Source organism: Chiloscyllium plagiosum, chromosome 17 (genome assembly GCF_004010195.1).
Source record: "Chiloscyllium plagiosum isolate BGI_BamShark_2017 chromosome 17, ASM401019v2, whole genome shotgun sequence".
Taxonomy (NCBI): domain Eukaryota; kingdom Metazoa; phylum Chordata; class Chondrichthyes; order Orectolobiformes; family Hemiscylliidae; genus Chiloscyllium; species Chiloscyllium plagiosum.
Window position 1 is genome coordinate 51,493,745 of NC_057726.1, and position 18,523 is coordinate 51,512,267.

Below are 18,523 nucleotides of genomic sequence, written 5' to 3' on the forward strand. Positions count from 1 at the left end.
TTTGCAGACGATACGAAGATTGGTGGAGTTGTGGATAGTGAGGAGGGCTGTTGTCGGCTGCAAAGGGACTTAGATATGATGCAGAGCTGGACTGAGAAGTGGCAGATGGGGTTCAACCCTGTCAAGTGTGAGGTTGTCCATTTTGGAAGGACAAATAAGAATGCGGAATACAGGGTTAACGGTGGGGGTTCTTAGTAAGGTGGAGGAGCAGAGGGATCTTGGGGTCTATGTTCATAGCTCTTTGAAAGTTGCCACTCAGGTGGATAGAGCTTGTAAAGAACCATTATTGTCAAAAAAATCCTTGATCCTACCCGCCAAAGATTTTTCATGTGAGCATAATAAGAATAACTTGACACTGTGCCAAATAAATAAACATTAGGATAGCTTACCAAAACCTTGTCAAAGTGACACAGTTTAAAGACATTTTTAAAGGAAGAGAGACAGGAGAAAGGATACTGCAGCAGGTTTTTTGCACAGCACGATGTCACTGAGTGTAGAAATGAGTAACCGGGTAATCGTAGTGTGGAGGTGAGGTATGCCTGTAGGCCATGTTCTACTTCAAATAACACTACTTAAGTCCACAGAATAGATTAGCACCTTGATTTAATAACATACAATGATACCGCTGAAGGAAGCTGTTTAACCCTTCATTTCCTGTGCTGGATTTTTTGATAGATCTATCCAATTTGTTCCACTCCACTGCTTTTCCCCATAGCCCCACAGTGTTCTTTCCTCCAAGCATTTATCCTGTTGGGACCAAACTGTTAAATCTGATTGCACCAACTGTTCAGGCAGTGCTTCCAGCTGTGTAAAAAGAAGTTTCCTTCAGTCTTTATTTTTGCCAATTGTCTGAGATCCTGTCCCTGATCATTGGACCTTCTGCTATCATGTATGGTTTCTCCTCATTTACTCAATTTTAATATCTCTATACCTCAGTACATAGACTTACAAATCACATGACATCAGTTTTTTTGGAAGTACAAACTTTTGGAGCGCTGCTCCTTCGTCAGGTAGCTAGTGGAGTAGGACCATAAGACATGGTGTCCTGTGATTCTGTTCCACAAGTTACCTGATGAAGGAGCAGCAGTCTGGAAGCTTGTACTCCCAAGTAACGTGTTGGACTGTAACCTAGTAACGTATGATTTTTAATTTTATCCACCTCAGTCCCACACCGGCACCTCCACATCAGTATATACAGGTATAGTGTAGTACTGCTGCCTCTAAATCAGAAAGTCCTATGTTCAAGTTCTATTCAAGAATCTATTTAAGATTCTATAAATCCCTTTTTTAGATCAGAATCAGTCTGAACATTGGGGCACAGACAGCCTCACACAGGGCACCTCACACCTTCAGTGCATTATCTGGGCCAAAATGGCACCTATTGCTAAAGTTCTGAGATTCACATATGAAAGAACTGAAACCAACATGCCCATTCTAAAAGATGAGAGACTTAACAAACAATCCAGGTCTTTTTCAATGTATAATTTCAGTTACATCACATTGTCAACTTTTGCTATATATTCTGTGTCCTACAATCTTATACTCCACAACCACCTGATGAAGGAGCAGCACTCCAAAAGCTAGTGCTTCCAAATAAACCTGTTAGACTATAACCTGGTGTTATGTGATTTTTAACTTTGTACACCCCAGTCCAACACCGGCACCTCCAAATCATGTATAAATTCAAGTTGGCCTTTCTTGTAAAATTTCTACTTAACATTCTCTGCTGCAAGGAGAAACAAGACTAATTTCTCCAAGTTCTCCATGATTCTTGTATGTAGCTTCTCCACTATCTCTTTCATCCCACACACTGCCTCCTAATACATGGTGTCCAAAATTGATTATGATGGTCCAGCTGAGGCCTTACCTTTCCACATTATGACCATCTCCCACCCAAGGCAAGCTAATCTCCAGAGTTATGATTCTAACTGGCTCAGTGATTTACCGAATATGTTTGCACTTTTGATTTTAAAAAAGTAAACAATGTGGAATCTGTAGGTTTTGCCTGTGAACAGCACAGATGCTGGCCAGATAACTGATCTTTCATTCAGCACCCCCATGGGCTTGGAAGAACAAATTATGACACAAACATTTTTGATCTAAAAGCCAGTACTGTAATTGTTGGAGATCTGAAATAAAAACAAAGTACTGGAGAAATTCAAGTCTGGAAACATCTGTGGAGAGAGAAACAAAGTTAACGTTGCAAGTCCAATAAGAAATCTTTGGAACTGAAAGGGCTGGGAAAGTAGTGGGTCTTTTGTGGTAGAAAAGAAGGGGATGAGCAAGTGGAACAAATGGTAAAGGTGCTCTCAAATGAAAGGTGAGGGGAATATTAAAGCTGATAGCGAAGTGATATAGATAAACAGTTGGTGTTAATAACATAAAATGAAGTACTCTCTCCACTCGCTTTGATTAGATTCCTTACAGTGCAGAAACAGGCCCTTTGGCACAAGTCCACACCAACCCTCGGAAGATTAAACCACCCAGACCCATTCCGCTCCTCCCCACTAATGTACCTATCACTATGGATAATTTAGCATGGCCAATTCACCTGACCTACACCTCTTTGGACTGTGGGAGGAAACCGGAGCACCCCGCAGACACAGGGAGAATTTGCAAACTCCATGCAGACATTCGCCCGAGCTGGAATTGAACCTGGCTCCCTGGCGCTGCGAGGCAGCAGTGCTAATCACTGAGCCACCCAAGCTTTGGGTTTTGCTGGAACGTTGCAGCTGTTCTAGGACAACAATGTTAGCATACAACTAAGGATGGTGTATTGAAATGACAAGCAACTGGAAGATTTGGGTCACTCTTACATTTAGAATGGAGGTGTATAAAAGATTTACTTCCTTTTCCTTCTAAGTCTTGATGTTGGTCAGTCCATTGAGTGATATCTAGGGGGTGGATCTTTTAATTTTCATTTCAAATGCTTAGTGGATTGTGTCATCTGAGCAACCCTCACCACTGACCACTGTTGTATGAGGCTAACTGAAGTATTGCTTGCCATGGGGTAGGTCTTCTGCAGCTGCTACATTTTGATCTACAGACCTGCTTGATCTAGTATGGTGGAGAAAAGCCTCTAGTTAGTCTAATGAAATGAGGTTGTTATCTTAAAGTTCTAGTTTGTTAGCAATCAAACACAAAAGTGACAGATAGGAGTGACATTGTTACAGAGACTGAGTGGCGTGAAAATTCCTATTCCTTTGAGACCCTAAGCTGCTCTTCCACCAGGTCCATGTGATATCATCATCAATTAAGGCACTCCTCAGTATTAGCCCTTTCAGATCCTCCTACATCAGACTGAACCTGACTTACACAACCCTAAAAGGTAATGCTGGTATTTCATAGAGAGCTACTTTAAACTCCACTTTTTAAAAATAGATTTTGCCAAATATAAAATGATCCAAGTTCTGCTAAAATTAAGCAAATGAATGCTGAGAAGTGGTGCATTATCTTTCTGGAACCTGGTGTGTCCTTCCTTACCATGACAATCATGAGCTGTGGAGAGGAACTGAAACAAGTTGCTGCTATTGCTTCTGCTCAGATAATAAATGGCTCTTCATGTGCTCAACCCGCAGCCCCATTTAGAAATGCCATAGCATGATGGCACAGACTGAAAAAGAGGCTGCACTCACCAAATCCCTTTGCAGGGCAGAAATAAATTATTCAGCACACCCCAAACCCTATCCCTGCGTTTCTCCATAGCTAATCCACCTAGCCTGAACATCCCTGGACACGTTGGGCAGTTTAGCAAATCTACCCAACCTCCACATCTTTGGATTTTGGGAGGAGACTGAAGCAGTTGGTGGGAACCCACACAGACAGTTAGCCAAGGGTGGAATCAAACCTGGTCCCTGGCGCTGTGAGGCAGCAGTGCTAATCACTGAGCCACTCAGTTAACAATGTTTCAGTAATGAGAGAGCAAGCAGCGGAGCTCAATGGATATAATGATTGTCCAATAACTCTTGGCTTCTTGTTAGAGGGATGTCAGTCACTGTAGTTGTAAAAGTTGAAGTCCTGTAACAGGCAGAATTTTGCATTATTAAATATCCTTTTAGTAAGCACTTCTGTCCCCAAAGGGATGGTGGATTTCTTCATGCTCCTTAGAGCTGCATCCCTCACTGTACATTGCCAGAGCACACCCACCCTGAGGATTCTGCAGTACTGGAGCTGGAAGTGACATAAGTTTTGAACTCTGTTAGATCTTTCTGTGTTTGGATTGTAAACCAAAGACATGACTTAAAAGCTTAACTGGGCTTGCTGAACTCCTGGCACGGTACTCGTCTGAGGTAGCAGACTTGTGAAGTTAACGTGAGCTAATAGTATTTAACATATTATGCGTTGTTGAAATGGTCTGTTTTGCCTCTGAGTATAGAATTGGATTTTGAATTATCTAAAGTACTAATTTGATGATCATATTTAGGCAAGCTGTACATCTAAATACTTTTGTCAAAAATACAGTTTGATTGTTGTCAGATAATGTTGCTGCTTGCCTCAATAGACTTCTCAGTTCCTCCAATACCTGAATGAGTATAGTATCTTTCATGAATCCATTCAGATTAAATCCTTGTAAACTTCATTTTCATTCAAGATGGGATTGGATTTAAAAATATGGCTCTTTTGAAATGCAAGATGCCAGAACGCTGCATTGTTGCTGGTATAGGTTTTAACAGGGCCTGTGATCTCATAGCTTGAATTCTATTTCAGTAGTTGTTTTTGATGAAGTGGCTTGAATATAGCTTTGTCTTTCAGTGTGACAAAATTTCCCTCATTGCTCTATTCCCCTCTTGTACCATTGTCTGTGGGCTCAGACTGTTATTCAGTCAAACCAAAATTTGCCAAGTGTTGAGCTTCTTCCCCTGTACCCCTCCACCCCCACCCCACGCATCCCTTGGATGATGTGTCCAAGATGGCAAACCCTTGGAGTGTAGTTTGAATATTTTCCTCTTAAGCTTTTTGTTTTCTTCTCTTTGAAATTTAATTATATAGGGGATTGTCCCATCCAATCAAATAAGGCTCTAAGTAAGGCCCCACAACAAGCAATCCTTTAATTTGGCCTCTAATGTTTTGTTGGGGTAAACAGAATTAGCACAAACAGCCAGCCTTTTGGTAATTTTATAACTTAGCACAACTGTGACTGTGCAGTGGAAGCCAGCATACCTTCTAAGATTAGTCCATTCTTTTAAAGTTTCCAGAACTGCCTTAGTCTCTTCCTTCCATTGCAGCGGTTATACTGATGAAATCTGACTGGCAAGCTTTGTGCAGTATTTGTGGAGATGAAAATCACAAATATTGAAATAAAAGAGAACTAGTTTAGAAGAAACAGAAATAAGATAGACTTCAGATTTTAATGGTTAAGTTGCTGAGGGATTTTGTTCCCTCTTTACCCTCCCTACCATTTTGGAGTTGTCCTATCTGATTAGTATAAAGCTTGGAAATGCATTTGGCTTTGCGGTGTCAACAGGTTTTGCAGGCAGTATTACCTTTCTTGATATAGTGTAAAGAAAACCTAGGCCGAGAGTATTTTAATTCCAAGAATGACTTTAACTTGAGTCTTTTGTGTTGTGATGCACAACAAAATAAACCCTAGGTTCACCACAGTTTGCAGGTCCTGGAAATAGTTTACAGAACTTAATGTCTGCTGTAGACCACTAATGCCAACAGACTCCAACCAAATATTCTAAACTGGAATGTGGGCATACTTTAGGATGTTTCTGCTTGTCATCTTGACTGATGTTACCTGATCCACTTGATGCTCTGTTGTTTCAAATTTGCGCTGCAGACGGTGTGTGGTCCTGCACCCTGCGGCACAGAGGATTGAACTCGTCCTTTTTTTTAACTGAAGGTTACAGATTAGTGGGGTTACAGACTAATGCACTGTAAGAAAAGCATGGACTCTTATTACTCAGCAGAACACTAAAAAAGGAAAAGCCAAAGGATCTGTAGCAGTGGCTTAGTCAGCCTTTCTTTTCATCCAGAAGGTGCAGACATTGTATTCTATCTTATGACTCCCAGACATTTAAATAACCAATTTTTAAATCTCAAATGCTGGATGTATTAATTGAATGTATTCCAGTGATCAAAACATAAACTGAGGACTGATATCAGCTACAGAGACTCTAATGGAGTAGTGAGGGGTATATAGCATTCTGAATACTCAAGTCTATATGCACATAATAGTTCCCAACTGTTCATTCTATAATATTTTGTAATTATTAAATTGAATACTACCTGCTTGTGCAGTGTTTAACTCCAGTGCACACTGCTCTGGAGTAGTGAGTTGTGCATTGAGCCTGTGATTTCTCCAGTGTATGTTGGAGCTCCAAGAGAAATTAATTGTTTCTCTAAAAGGTGCAAGCAAATTCAGAGAAGTAAGTCTTGACACTGTCACTAATTTCTGTGTTCCTGATGAAGGGCTTTTGCCCGAAACGTCGATTTTACTGCTCCTCGGATGCTGCCTGACCTGCTGTGCTTTTCCAGCACCACTCTAATGTAGACTCTGGTTTCCAGCATCTGCAGTCATTGATTTTACCACACTGTCACTAATTGGTGTGTATGTCACTATACCCCAAATCGCATTGCAATAATAAGTTAGATATTGATGTTTATGTGAAGTTCACCAGGCATCTTGATTGCAATAAAAATTATACTTTCAGTTCAACTGAGGAATGTCGTCTTATACAAAGCAGCTTCAGTGATTCAGGGTGTATAGAACTTAAGGAGCACAATGTGGGGGGTTGGGGAGAGAGGAGATTTTCCAACTCTCCTTGTCCATATTCATGCTTGCATGAACATCACCAAATAAACCTCTCTAATTTATTACAGGTTTGATCTCGATATGTTTGTCTAGATATGAACACTGATTAAGACCTAATCCTTTAAAGTCCAAGTCTATTAGCTTGAATTATTGAAGAATTTGATTATTTTTCATGCAGCCAGTGGCTTTGTAATTAACAGAAGCCACCTTTCCCCTTCATTGATATCAATACTCTGGGAAGCCTTGGAAGTGAGGAAGTGTATATAAATGAGTTTTCTTTCTCATGAAATTAAAATGTACATTTTGACTTCAAAATTTGATGGATATCCAAAGTTTAAGTCAGTGTTTGCTTTGCAGAATATAGCACAATGTTATGATGATACTTTGTCCTTAATATTGCTTGGAGTTATGTTTTGAAGGATTGTAGAAAGAAGAATTCTTTGTAAATTTTGTGGTTATACCTGGAGTGGTTTCCTCAAAAGAGATCTTTTGAAGGTTGACTGTGGACGCTGTGGAGATTTTTATTATATAAAAGATGCTTTGGAACTCTCTGAGAAATGAAAGGACTGGTGACAACAATCGGTTTGCTGAAGACTCTGCTGGTGCTGATTTGATTAGTGACTGACTTGGAAAGATTTTGGTTTTATCTGGTTCTGTTCCAGAGAAGCCTGAGTGCCAACAGACTTGGACGAACACTTGCTAAGAACCCACTGCCCATTTTGAAATTAAAACCCTCTTCGTCATTTCAAGTGAAACGATTTCGTTCTTTTGAAAGAGTAGTTTAAAAGACATCTCAAGTGTATTTCCTGATCAAGACTTTGAGACAACTGTACATGATGAGTGGCTTGACCACATATGCCAGAACGTCGGAGCAATAGAGCAGAGAACATTCTCCACTCTACCCCTTTGCCTTTAAAAATAACACACTGGCCAAAGTGCTTTCTTTTCCCAAAAGCCAATTCCCTTGCAAAGAAATTGCCTGTGTTTTTGAGATATTTGGTGATAAGCATTTTGGCTTTTATATTGCTGACTATGTGCTTTAACCAATTATTACATCCTTATTGAATAAATTACTGTTTTAATAAACCCATAATTGTATTTGTTATGAAACCTGGTTGATAAATCCAATTATTTACAGTCTAATATAGTTAAGATGTTTACTTGACCATCCCAGTAACTAGGAAAACTATATTTTAATTTTGTGTTGCAGTCTATGGAGCAGTCTGACTAGAGCAACTGTGCACTCTTCCAACCTTGGTCATAACCAGCGATAACCCTATACTGTAATTTGTATTCTGTATTTAAACATGTCTTTGGTCCTGCTTCTCTGTTGTTCTGAACTAAAGTGGCTCGTTATAAAAGTTTGTGTGTATGTCTGAAGTATTATTCGACCCATTGGGAATCCTAGTGACTCAGTAATTCCACCTTGGTACAGTTGGCTCACATTTAAGTAAAAGCATTAATCAGCGGTTCATATGACTAATGGTTCAACCAATACTGGTTTAAAATGACTCAATATAAAGGCATTCATGTCTAAGTGAAATGATCCGGAGATTCTTCAGTAGAAATAGGATTTGTGCAAGATAGTTATGTTGTTGAGTGATGAAGTCCTGGAGGATGGTCTTTAATAGTGGAGACTTTCTCTCTGGATCATTGGTTTCTATCAGTATTGTATAATTGGTCAGGAAATGAAGAATGACCAATGAAAATAAAAGGCCTGTACTTAAAGTTATAACCCTGTGAACCCTAAAATTATGATAATACATGAGTATTATACATGACACTAATTGCCAAAGGAGAGCCTGCAAATATAAAAAGTGGATTTCATTTGTTTCCCTTCATCCATTTCATTCCTATTTGTCTTCCCAGATCCACTCCTGAAATAAGAGTAAACACATTACTTCCGAAGAGGTCCTCCTTCATATTGTCAGGAAAGATTCTTTTGGCCTAAAATTTTGAGGAGCTTGTAGTGTTTTGTTGGGTATATAGCAGTTTCACTTAAATCATCTTGAAACCTGACTTCCAATAGGGTGGTGTTGTATTGCTCACTGCCTGTGTGTTCTTTATACAATAAAACTATATTTCAGGAATGATTAGGAGCAACAGGAAATGCATGATGTCAGTGTGGGAGGGATCCTTAAAGCTCCAAGGCTTGAGCTTCATTCCCGTTTTTATCTGGTGGACAAGAACACACAAACTGGAACTGAATGATGTTGACTCAGTTGTTGAAACTTCTCAACTTTCAGCTTTTGTGGAGTTGAAGGTAAATGTTCCATTCATTGAATTTTACATTTAATATGGCTGGTTGATTACAATTGAATGAATAGAGAAGAGTTGAGTAAATGTGGTCACAGCCTCTGTGATATAATGTTGATGAAAGATAAAGTTCTCTCTGGCAGCCTGGCTTAAGCTCTGGTTCCTTCCTGCGGAGTTCAGTATATCTGATAATGTAGCTACTACTACTGCCCTTCAGGCTATGCTATGCTGTGCCATACCTCTTCCTATACTCCGGAACTGCTTTAATGCTTTTCTTACCTGTACCTAAATGTTGCCACCTGTGTCATTAGCCTCCTAAATACTATTTCCTTTTCCGAAAACCAAAAATGCTTTCCAAATCTATTGAATTTGTGAACCTGTGAACGCCCTGGAATTTCAACTAGGTTTTAAATGTTTTCCGTAAAAAAATTCTGTTGTGTTGAAAGATTAAGTTGATGAATCACTTTATTGAGAAGTGGAATCTTTGAGAAACTATGCTCCCCTAGTTTTGGATCACAAAAGCAAATTCATGTAGTGGAGTAGGGTTCACGGTTATTACATGGGCTCTTGTCAAATAATTGTGTGGGTGTGGGTGTGTAGTAGGTAATTTGTGGACCTAAATCAAATGGCTTAACAGTCAGTTTTTTTTTAAATTCGTGTTCGTTCATCCTCTCTTGTTTGGGAAACTGGTCTAAGCTGATTTCTTTTGTACATATAAGTTATAAAGTGGCCACTATTTCTGTATGAATTTTGCTCGTGAATGTCAACTGTCTCTTTTGCCACAGGGACATTACGACTGAGACCAAGACTGACAGTCCTCACAGATTTTCGCTTGGGTCTGTTTTTTGGTCAGCAAGAAGTGTACAATCTGGTCATGTTTAAAATTTATTTTTCTCTTTCTCTTAACAAAAATTGCAGAAACCAGTCTGTTGTGTTCTGGCTGCTAGTTCAGTGCAAACGTGGTATTGAACCTGAAGCCTGGTTGGTCTATATGATTCAGTTATTACCTGGATAGACTAAATCAGGTGTGTGTGTGTGTGTGTGTGTGTGAGATCACTCTATCCTTGTATAAACAGTAGGAGGAGCAACTTTCTTGAGTAATCAGTCCAGTGGCTGAGATTGAATTAATGAGACAAGAAACATTGATCAATAGATTCATTGATAATGGTTTGGTTGGGAGTTGGTGGCTTCCTCTCTGGATTTGGTCCATCTGCAAACAGCAAGTTTACTGCAATGATCTAGTTTCCTGAGCACAACTTTCTGAGAATAGTTTGTGCACAGTTAGACAAAAAAAAGAGCCTAATCAAGTGTGTTAAAAGCTTACTAAGAGCCCAGTTTAATGGGAATAAGTGCATGACTTGTTTGATAGAACTGAACCCAAATCAGAAATATTTCCGCTTCAGTATTGGTCTGTGCTAATATGTCAATCAACGTATCAGAAGCATGTGACTCTTTCCTATACAGTAATGATGGTGCAGTGGTGTACAATAGGGGTAACCGAGCAAAGTAACCTGCATAAATAGTGTACTTCAGTCATGGTGTTCAAGGGGAGTTCATTCTACTCTCTAGACCAGAAAGATTGGTTTTACCAAATCCGAATATAATCCTTAGTCAGACGCTGTCTTAAAGGCCACGTTGGCATATCAAAGGGTGATATTAAGACAGTTTTATTGCCCAGTAAATTTCACAAGTGACCATTCTTCATAAATGATCCAGTATTGGAAAACTGTTCCAACCAAACCAATCTTCCTTTCACTTAATGTCCACTTACTTGCACTTTAGAGAGAAACGCTGTGCACAGTTTTGAAGTATGAAATCTTGCCAGTTTCTCCCTGCCATTCACCGTACTTCTAGTACCTTCATGATGAGCTCCTTGGATTTACTACGCAGGGCTAAAAAATGTGTCGCTGGAAAAGGGCAGCGGGTCAGGCAGCATCCAAGGAGCAGGAGAATCGACGTTTCGGGCCTAAGCGTCGATTCTCCTGCTCCTTGGATGCTGTCTGACCTGCTGCACTTTTCCAGCAACACATTTTTCAGCTCTGATCTCCATCTTCAGTCCTCACTTTCTCCTAGTTGATTTACTACGCAGGGTTGAGAATCTGATGGTGGGAAATGTCTGGTCCTGAACCTGCAATGTGTCATCCACGTGGCACTATCTTGATCCAGTAATATCTTAAATGAGCTGAAGGTGATTTTGGTACCCAGTTAGTCGTGCTGAGTGCAACCAGTTGATTATTCAGCTAGGAACTGGCAATTTCTATCTTGGTCCATCTGGAGGCAGAAGGTTTATTGGAATACTCTTAGTTCCCTGCCTGAAAAGCACCAAAAGCAAAGGCAGATGACAGACATGATGAGGTTTACTGTTACTTTGCCGAAGAGATTAAGCAGCATCCCAGATGTTCAGCAGTGCCCTCCCCAACTTGAGCCTGGCGCCACCAGAGTATAAGAGGTTCATTGAATTAGCAGTCAAAACTCTGACCTGCCCCTCCCTAGATTGTTAACAGATTCACCTTAATAAACCAATAAATGGAGGTGAATGGATTCCTTGCTTTGACATTTGTTTGAAATCACAATGTATCCTGAAGAGTTGGAATTCAGAAATGCCATCCGTGATACTTCAACCTCATCCACACTTTATCCAAATCCCTCCAGTATTTGAAAGCCCAGTGCCAAGTTTCAGGTTAGATTTCTGATCACACCTTTTACTATATGGCATTCTGTTCCCTCATTCTAATCTGAAGCCGTTGTAATTCTGCAATGCCTGAAGACCATAAAACCAAAGACCCAAACAGGCCATTCGCTCCATCAAATCTGCTCTGCTATTTCAGTGAAATCTGATAATCCTCAATTCCATTACCACTTTATTCCCATAACCTTTGGTTCCCTTTCTAATTTAAAAAAAGTCTCTAAGTTTACCTTGAATGTACTTAACAACCCAGCCTTCTGCCCTTATCAGCAGAACCAATGGAGGAATTTGCATTGCTCTGTTTACAGTGATCATTCAAGGCAAATTGGTGCCTTGATGTTTCAGCTGTTCAACAGTGTGGAAAATCTATAATAATTGCTATTTGATTTCATTTTATTCCCAAATGCCACCAATATATTAGTTTCATAAGTGGACAGTATGCTTTGGCATATTCTAACAGTTGCTCTGAAATGTATTTTTTAAAAATTCCATTGTTTTTAAAATGAAATTCCTTTGGTGATCAAGTGCTGTTTCTTTGTGGCTATTTTGAAATAGTCAAAATCAATGTTTATTTAGTCCATGGGTGAAGAGAGATTAGGTCACTTTTAAACCAGTACAATTTAGTAATATAGTATTGTGCTTTCAAGATTTATTGCTGGATATCCCTGTTTTATTATTTGTAAAGAGCTGGGAAGTAATTGCTAAGTGAGGGTAAATCCTGAGTTGTTATCATTTGCTGCACTGTAGTCGTATACAAGTACCAATATATCAATGCAGCCACCAGTAAGAAATACAATTAAAGTTCCAGCATTTTGAGTCTAAAGTCAGATTGTTTCTAATGATAGGGTCAGAAGATATGACTTAATCCCTATGTGTTTGTTTAATATAGAAGAAATATTTAAATTAATAATGAATTGAAAATGCTTACTGTTCAATGGGCAAGTACTGTATAGTTTGAAATACAGTGGTGTACGTCTCTTGCACTGAAGCTCAACTCTGAAGATTACTTTTGGGGAAGGGATGTTTGGATCACTTGTGTGCAGCCTCATTTCTCTGTCTTTCCTGCGGCCTCCCACTCCTAGTTGGACAAAGTATCTCAATTCTTATCTCTCATTACTTTTGACTAAAGCTTACTGTTTTATTGAGTGCTATTTTATTCTTTCTGTGTCCTGCCTGTTTATATGTTCTTTGTCTGAAGAATAATGAGCTGTTTGCTAACTTCTTTGTCATCTTGAGGCCACATTGTTTCCTTCAGTGAAACAGGGATCCCTTTGTTCTCCTCTCTGTTGGCTGCACTTGAATAGATACCAATAAACATAGAGGAGATTATTCACAATGGTATATTTCTCGTGTCCTCAGAGAGTTTGTGTTTTTGGGGCTAATCCAGACTGCAAATTTATGTTTGGCCCCCTCCATCTGTAACCAGTGGATCAGGTGTAATACATAGTGGTTCATTCTTTCAACAGTGCCACTACAATCCCACTATGAGCATAACCTCAAATTGACTTTCCAGAGACTAGGGTGCATGAGACCTAGATGTCCTTAGTTAAATTTGACTTGCTTAGTGACTTTTAAACACGAGTCTTAAATTGATCGACTGTGTACGTGCACAGTCAGCGAAAGCTATTAATATTAACCTCACCATCTATTGCTTATGAATGATGAAAACAAACTGAAGTAGGTAGCAGGTTTGTTGCAGCAACATCAATGATTGTAGTGCATTACTAAAATAATAAAACATGTTAAGCATTTAGCAGCAGACTTAAAAACAAAATTTGCCACCAGGTTGCATGAGCTATTAGTGGAGATGATCCAAAGCTTAATCTAAGATTATTGATGAAAGAGAAGTTAAGAGGGAGATGGGTTGTACAAAGCACGCTTACAGGAGTAAAGGCTGATACATTTCCCAAAGCTGGAGGCCTGCATCCTAGAAGGTCTTCCACTGACAGTGGATGCATTGGTTATAGACTTCCAAAATTCCCAATTCTCATTGAAATGTAACATTAACATTCAAAAAGAGAGATACAGAGTGCAGGAAAAAAGTAGGCCCAGTATCTTATGAAGGAAGTAAGAGTAGGGCATTTACTAAACCATAATACAATCGGGCAGAGTGAACACAACATTTTGAGAAAAGGAACGTGTTTGACAAACATCTTTGCAGTTCTTTGAAGAGGTAACCAGCAGGGTGGATAGTGGGGTAGCATTAGGTGCAGTGCGTTTAAAACCATTCGGTAAGGAGTCTCAAATATTAAGATAAGAGCTCATGATTAACATGGATACTGAATTGGCTAACCCATAGCAGGCAGAGCCGAATTAATTTTGGATGAGCAAACTGTAACTAGCAGAGAGCCAAAGATCAGTGCTGGGGCCTCAACTGCTTACAATCTATATTATTGATTTGAATCAAAAAACAAACAAAATATATTAACAAGTATGTTGGTAGGAAAGTGAGGAGGATGCAAAGAGTCTGTCATAGTGATAAAGATAGGTTACTCCAATTGCCCACTCATTTAACCTGAGTGAAATATGTTGTCCACCTTGGTAAGAAGAATAGAAAAGTAAAATATTTAAACCAAAGAAGATTACAGATTGCCTCAGTACAAAGTGATCTGGGTATCCACAGATAGGAAACACAATCGACATGTAGGTACAATGAGCAATATGGAACACGCATTGAATGTTACTCTTTATTGCAAGGGAGTTGGATAAAAATAGGGGAACCTTTTTTACAACTGTACCAGGGGTTGACAAGATCACGCCTGGAGTATTTAGAGCAGTTTTGCCTTCATATTTAAGGGAGAAAATATCTTCATTGGAGGCAAATCAGAACGGCTCTAGGCTGATTCCAGGATGAAGCACTGCTTGATAAGGAAAGTTTGAGCAGGTTAGTATTACATTCAGGAGTTTAGAAGAATAAGGTTATCTTATTGAAAGACAGACTTCTGAGGGGACTTAATATGGTAGATATCGAGAGTATTTTTTCCCTTTGAATCTAAAGTACGTTGTTGCCCCTTAAGATAGAGATGGAGAATTTCTTCTTGGAGGGTCATGAGCCTTTGGAATTTTGTCCGTCAGTGCACTGGAAGCTGAGTCATTGAATGTATTCAAGGCAAAGACGAGTATTTCCAGAAAGTAAAGGATGTATCCTGTCAGTATCAGTAGCATTTCCGTCACCATTTCCTGCAGGCACCACTGACCAACCTCCCGTAGCAGGTTTTTATTGATAGCTCTGCATTTGATGCTCAGGATTTTATGTATGCCTTTTAGCTGACATGACAACTTTGCTACGTTTTATTTCTTGCTGCTGTAGATTGCGGTTGATGCTATGGTTAACTGGAGAGTTGCATTTTTGCTCTAGTCTCACTACTTCATGAGTCCCAACATAAAAACACCACTTCCAGTCACCAAGATGACTAAGTAACTACTTTATCTCTATCAGGTTTTAAACAATAAAATCCATCAGCGCAATTATGGGTTTCCTGTCTAAGTAAAACTTTTTGAATAATAAGATGAATAAAGATATCACAATTTGGGGTTAATGTACAGTCAAGAATATGGAAGTATAAATGTCTCTCTCATAAATATCCCCAAAATCTATACGTACGTACGTGTATACACACGCGCACACACACACATGCCTTCTGCACAAAAAGAGAAAAAGTGAAGTGGATTTTTCTGCTGGGGTTAACTATTTGAAAAAGAACACTTTGGCCTATGGGTTATTCTTGATGGGGGTGTCGGGGAGAAAGGTTGGGACATGAGATGTTCCAGAGACTGTTATGGTATGTGTGGTCAAGTTATTGATCATTCATATTTGTCTCTGAAGCCTTGCAGACACCACTTGTTCATAAAATACAATGTAGAGGAGACTAAATGCAGACTGTGTGACTGGCTTGCAGACCGTCCCTGTTTTTCTGTAAGAATGACCCTGATCTAACCACCATTTCATTGCACCACGTTGCTTTCATAGGCCTGTTTCAGTTTTCCAGTCAAGCCTAACACAAATAGAAAGAAACCCTTCTGTTTCCGTTTTAGATACTTTATAGGGTTCTGAACTCAGCATGGAGTTCAACAGCTTCCGACCATGAACATTGTCCTCAATTTTGATTTCTCTCTTGCCCCACCTCTTTTTAAAAAAAAATACCCATCACCCTCACTGTCTTGTTTGCACAAACATTAATTCTGCTATTAACACCTACCATTTATACCTACTCTTCATTTATAGCTCTTCCTGCCTGCCATTAACACTCTCTTTCATCTTTTTGTTCATGGGCACCCTTACCATCTGTTACATTTTCTTGTCCCCCATTTTCTACTACATTTTCTCAGCCCCTTTGGGTGTCCTGAAGAAGAATTGATTGGGTCTCTGTGTTGTTCTGATTCTTTCAACATAGATGCTGAGTTTCTCCAGAGTTTTGTTTTATTTCAGATATCAAGCATCTTCAGTACTTTGCTTTCATTTTAAGTCAGTTGAGATGTTCTTTCAATTATATTACTAGTTCGCAAGAATAAATAGGTTTTATCCTGAACTCCACAGAGGGGTTTTCTTCCCCCAAGAAATGGGAGAGATGAGTTGGGAAGATAATTCATAGCAAGCTTGCCTCCAAGTTGATTGTGGAGTGGGAGACAGCTAATGTTTCAATCCAAAGACTCTTCTTTTGAACTAGCTCTTTGGACTCGATGCTAACTCTGTTTCTTTCTGCACAGATGCTGCCAGACCTGCTAAGCTCTTCCAGCATTTTCTGTTTTTATTTTTGATTTCCAGCATCCACATTTGCTTTAATTTGCATTTTGTTTTTATTTCCTTTAATTCGTCTGGTTCTTAGACTTCCTTTTAACTGAACCAGATGCCAACAATAACTTTTCCAAGCCAGTCACTATTCCAACAAAACATCCCCAGCAGTGACTACAGAAAAGTAAGCCCTATCCCCAGCTGAGAGATTTATAGGAAGCCTCCTTTTAAAAAAAGGGACTCGATGTCCACTGTGAACCTTCAATTACCTCTTCAAGAGATATGTTCACCAAACCTGCAATGAACAATTTTTTCCACAATCATGCAAGACTTAAATCCTCCAAGCAATTTAACACTACTGTGGACATGTAGAACCATTGTTTTAGATTAGATTAGATTCCCTACAGTATGGAAACAGACCCTTTGGCCCAACAAGTCCACACCGACTCTAAAAAGAGCAATGTTGAAGGAGTCTGCAATGCCCATTCTGGTTTTGATGCAGCAGCTGATGTCTCCTGATGTAAAACTTTGAAGATGTTAAGATACTGCCCTGGGTTGCCCTACTTTTCTCTGATCTACCAGAGTGTGGCTGCTGATGGGTGATAGTAAAATCCACCTTTAAATTGGGCAAGTTCTTAACAGGTGGCTTTTGATACCCCCATGTCAATGATGTATGTGAGTGTAAACATTTCCCGCAACATAATCTACCAGTTGTTCACGAGAAATATTGTCTACTTTCAATCTGTTGAGGAGCATTGTGCTGAAGACCTTGCCATGTACTGACAGTAGCGCTATGCCCCTGCAGTTGTAGTTGCTAAAATTGCATTTTTTTCTCATTGACTCCTAACTATTACTTTGCTTTTGGAGCTGACTATCATTTTACTCTTTTAATAAACAGATTAAACCAAATTAAAATAAGGTCAGAAGTCACATGTCACCAGGTGAAAGTCCAACAGGTTTATTTGAAATCACAAGGTTGTGACTTGTGTGACTTCTGACCCTAACCACTCCAGTCCAACACTTAGAGTCATAGAGATGTACAGCATGGAAACACCTTCGGTCCAACCCGTCCATGCCGACCAGATATCCCAACCCAATCTAGTGCCACCTGTCAGCATCCGGCCCAAAACCCTTCCTATTCATATATCCATCCAAATGCCTCTTAAATGTTGCAATTGTACCAGCCTCCACCACATCCTCTGGCAGCTAATTCCATACGCGTACCACTCTCTGCGTGAAAAAGTTGCCCTTTAGGTCTCTTTTATATCTTTCCCCTCTCATCCTAAACCTATGTCCTCTAGTTCTGGACTCCCCGACCCCAAGGAAAAGACTTTGCCTATTTATCCTATCCATGCCCCTCATAATTTTGTAAACCTCTATAAGGTCACCCCTTAGCCTCTGACGCTCCAGGGAAAACCGCCCCAGCCTGTTCAGTCTCTCCCTGTAGCTCAGATTATCCAACCCTGGCAACATCCTTGTAAATCTTTTCTGAACCCTTTCAAGTTTCACAACATCTTTCCGAACCTCCACATGACAATAAAATAGTAACAGCTCTTTATAGGGGGAAAAAATTCCTTTCTTTGTCAGCTTGACAATTAGTCTTTATCTTCAGTCATGTGGGTATCCTGTACCGTCCATGTCTTAGTGAACAGATCACAGGCTCATGTTGCGAAGGTACTCTTGCCATGTTTCATTAATTCTGCTGGTATCTGGTTGATCCCAGGTGCCTTGGTGTTCTTTGTGTTTTTTTTAGATTACATTACAGTGTGGAAACAGGCCCTTCGGCCCAACAAGTCCACACCGACCCGCCGAAGCGAAACCCACCCATACCCCTACATTTACCCCTTACCTAACACTACGGGCAATTTAACATGGCCAATTCACCTGACTCTGCACATCTTTTGGACTGTGGGAGGAAACCGGAGCACCCGGAGGAAACCCACGCAGACACGGGGAGAACGTGCAAACTCCACACAGTCAGTCGCCTGAGGCGGGAATTGAACCCGGGTCTCAGGCGCTGTGAGGCAGCAGTGCTAACCACTGTGCCACCGTGTTCTTGTCAGTTCGTTGGACCTGGATTCGACCAAACAGC

General features: G+C 39.9%; 1 protein-coding gene across 5 annotated transcripts in view; it reads left to right on the plus strand.

Annotated features, from left to right (window-relative positions):
* Positions 1 to 18,523, plus strand: part of ripor1 (RHO family interacting cell polarization regulator 1) — a 342,903-nt gene that overhangs the window by 179,768 nt on the left and 144,612 nt on the right. Inside the window, exon 1 of one of the 5 annotated variants that reach the window (XM_043707050.1) lies at positions 8,921 to 9,020. The exons of the other annotated variants lie outside the window; for them this stretch is intronic. The gene's annotated coding sequence lies outside the window, so the exon portion shown is untranslated. Of the gene's footprint in view, positions 1 to 8,920; positions 9,021 to 18,523 lie in introns of those variants that run through there. 5 annotated transcript variants of the gene reach the window in all.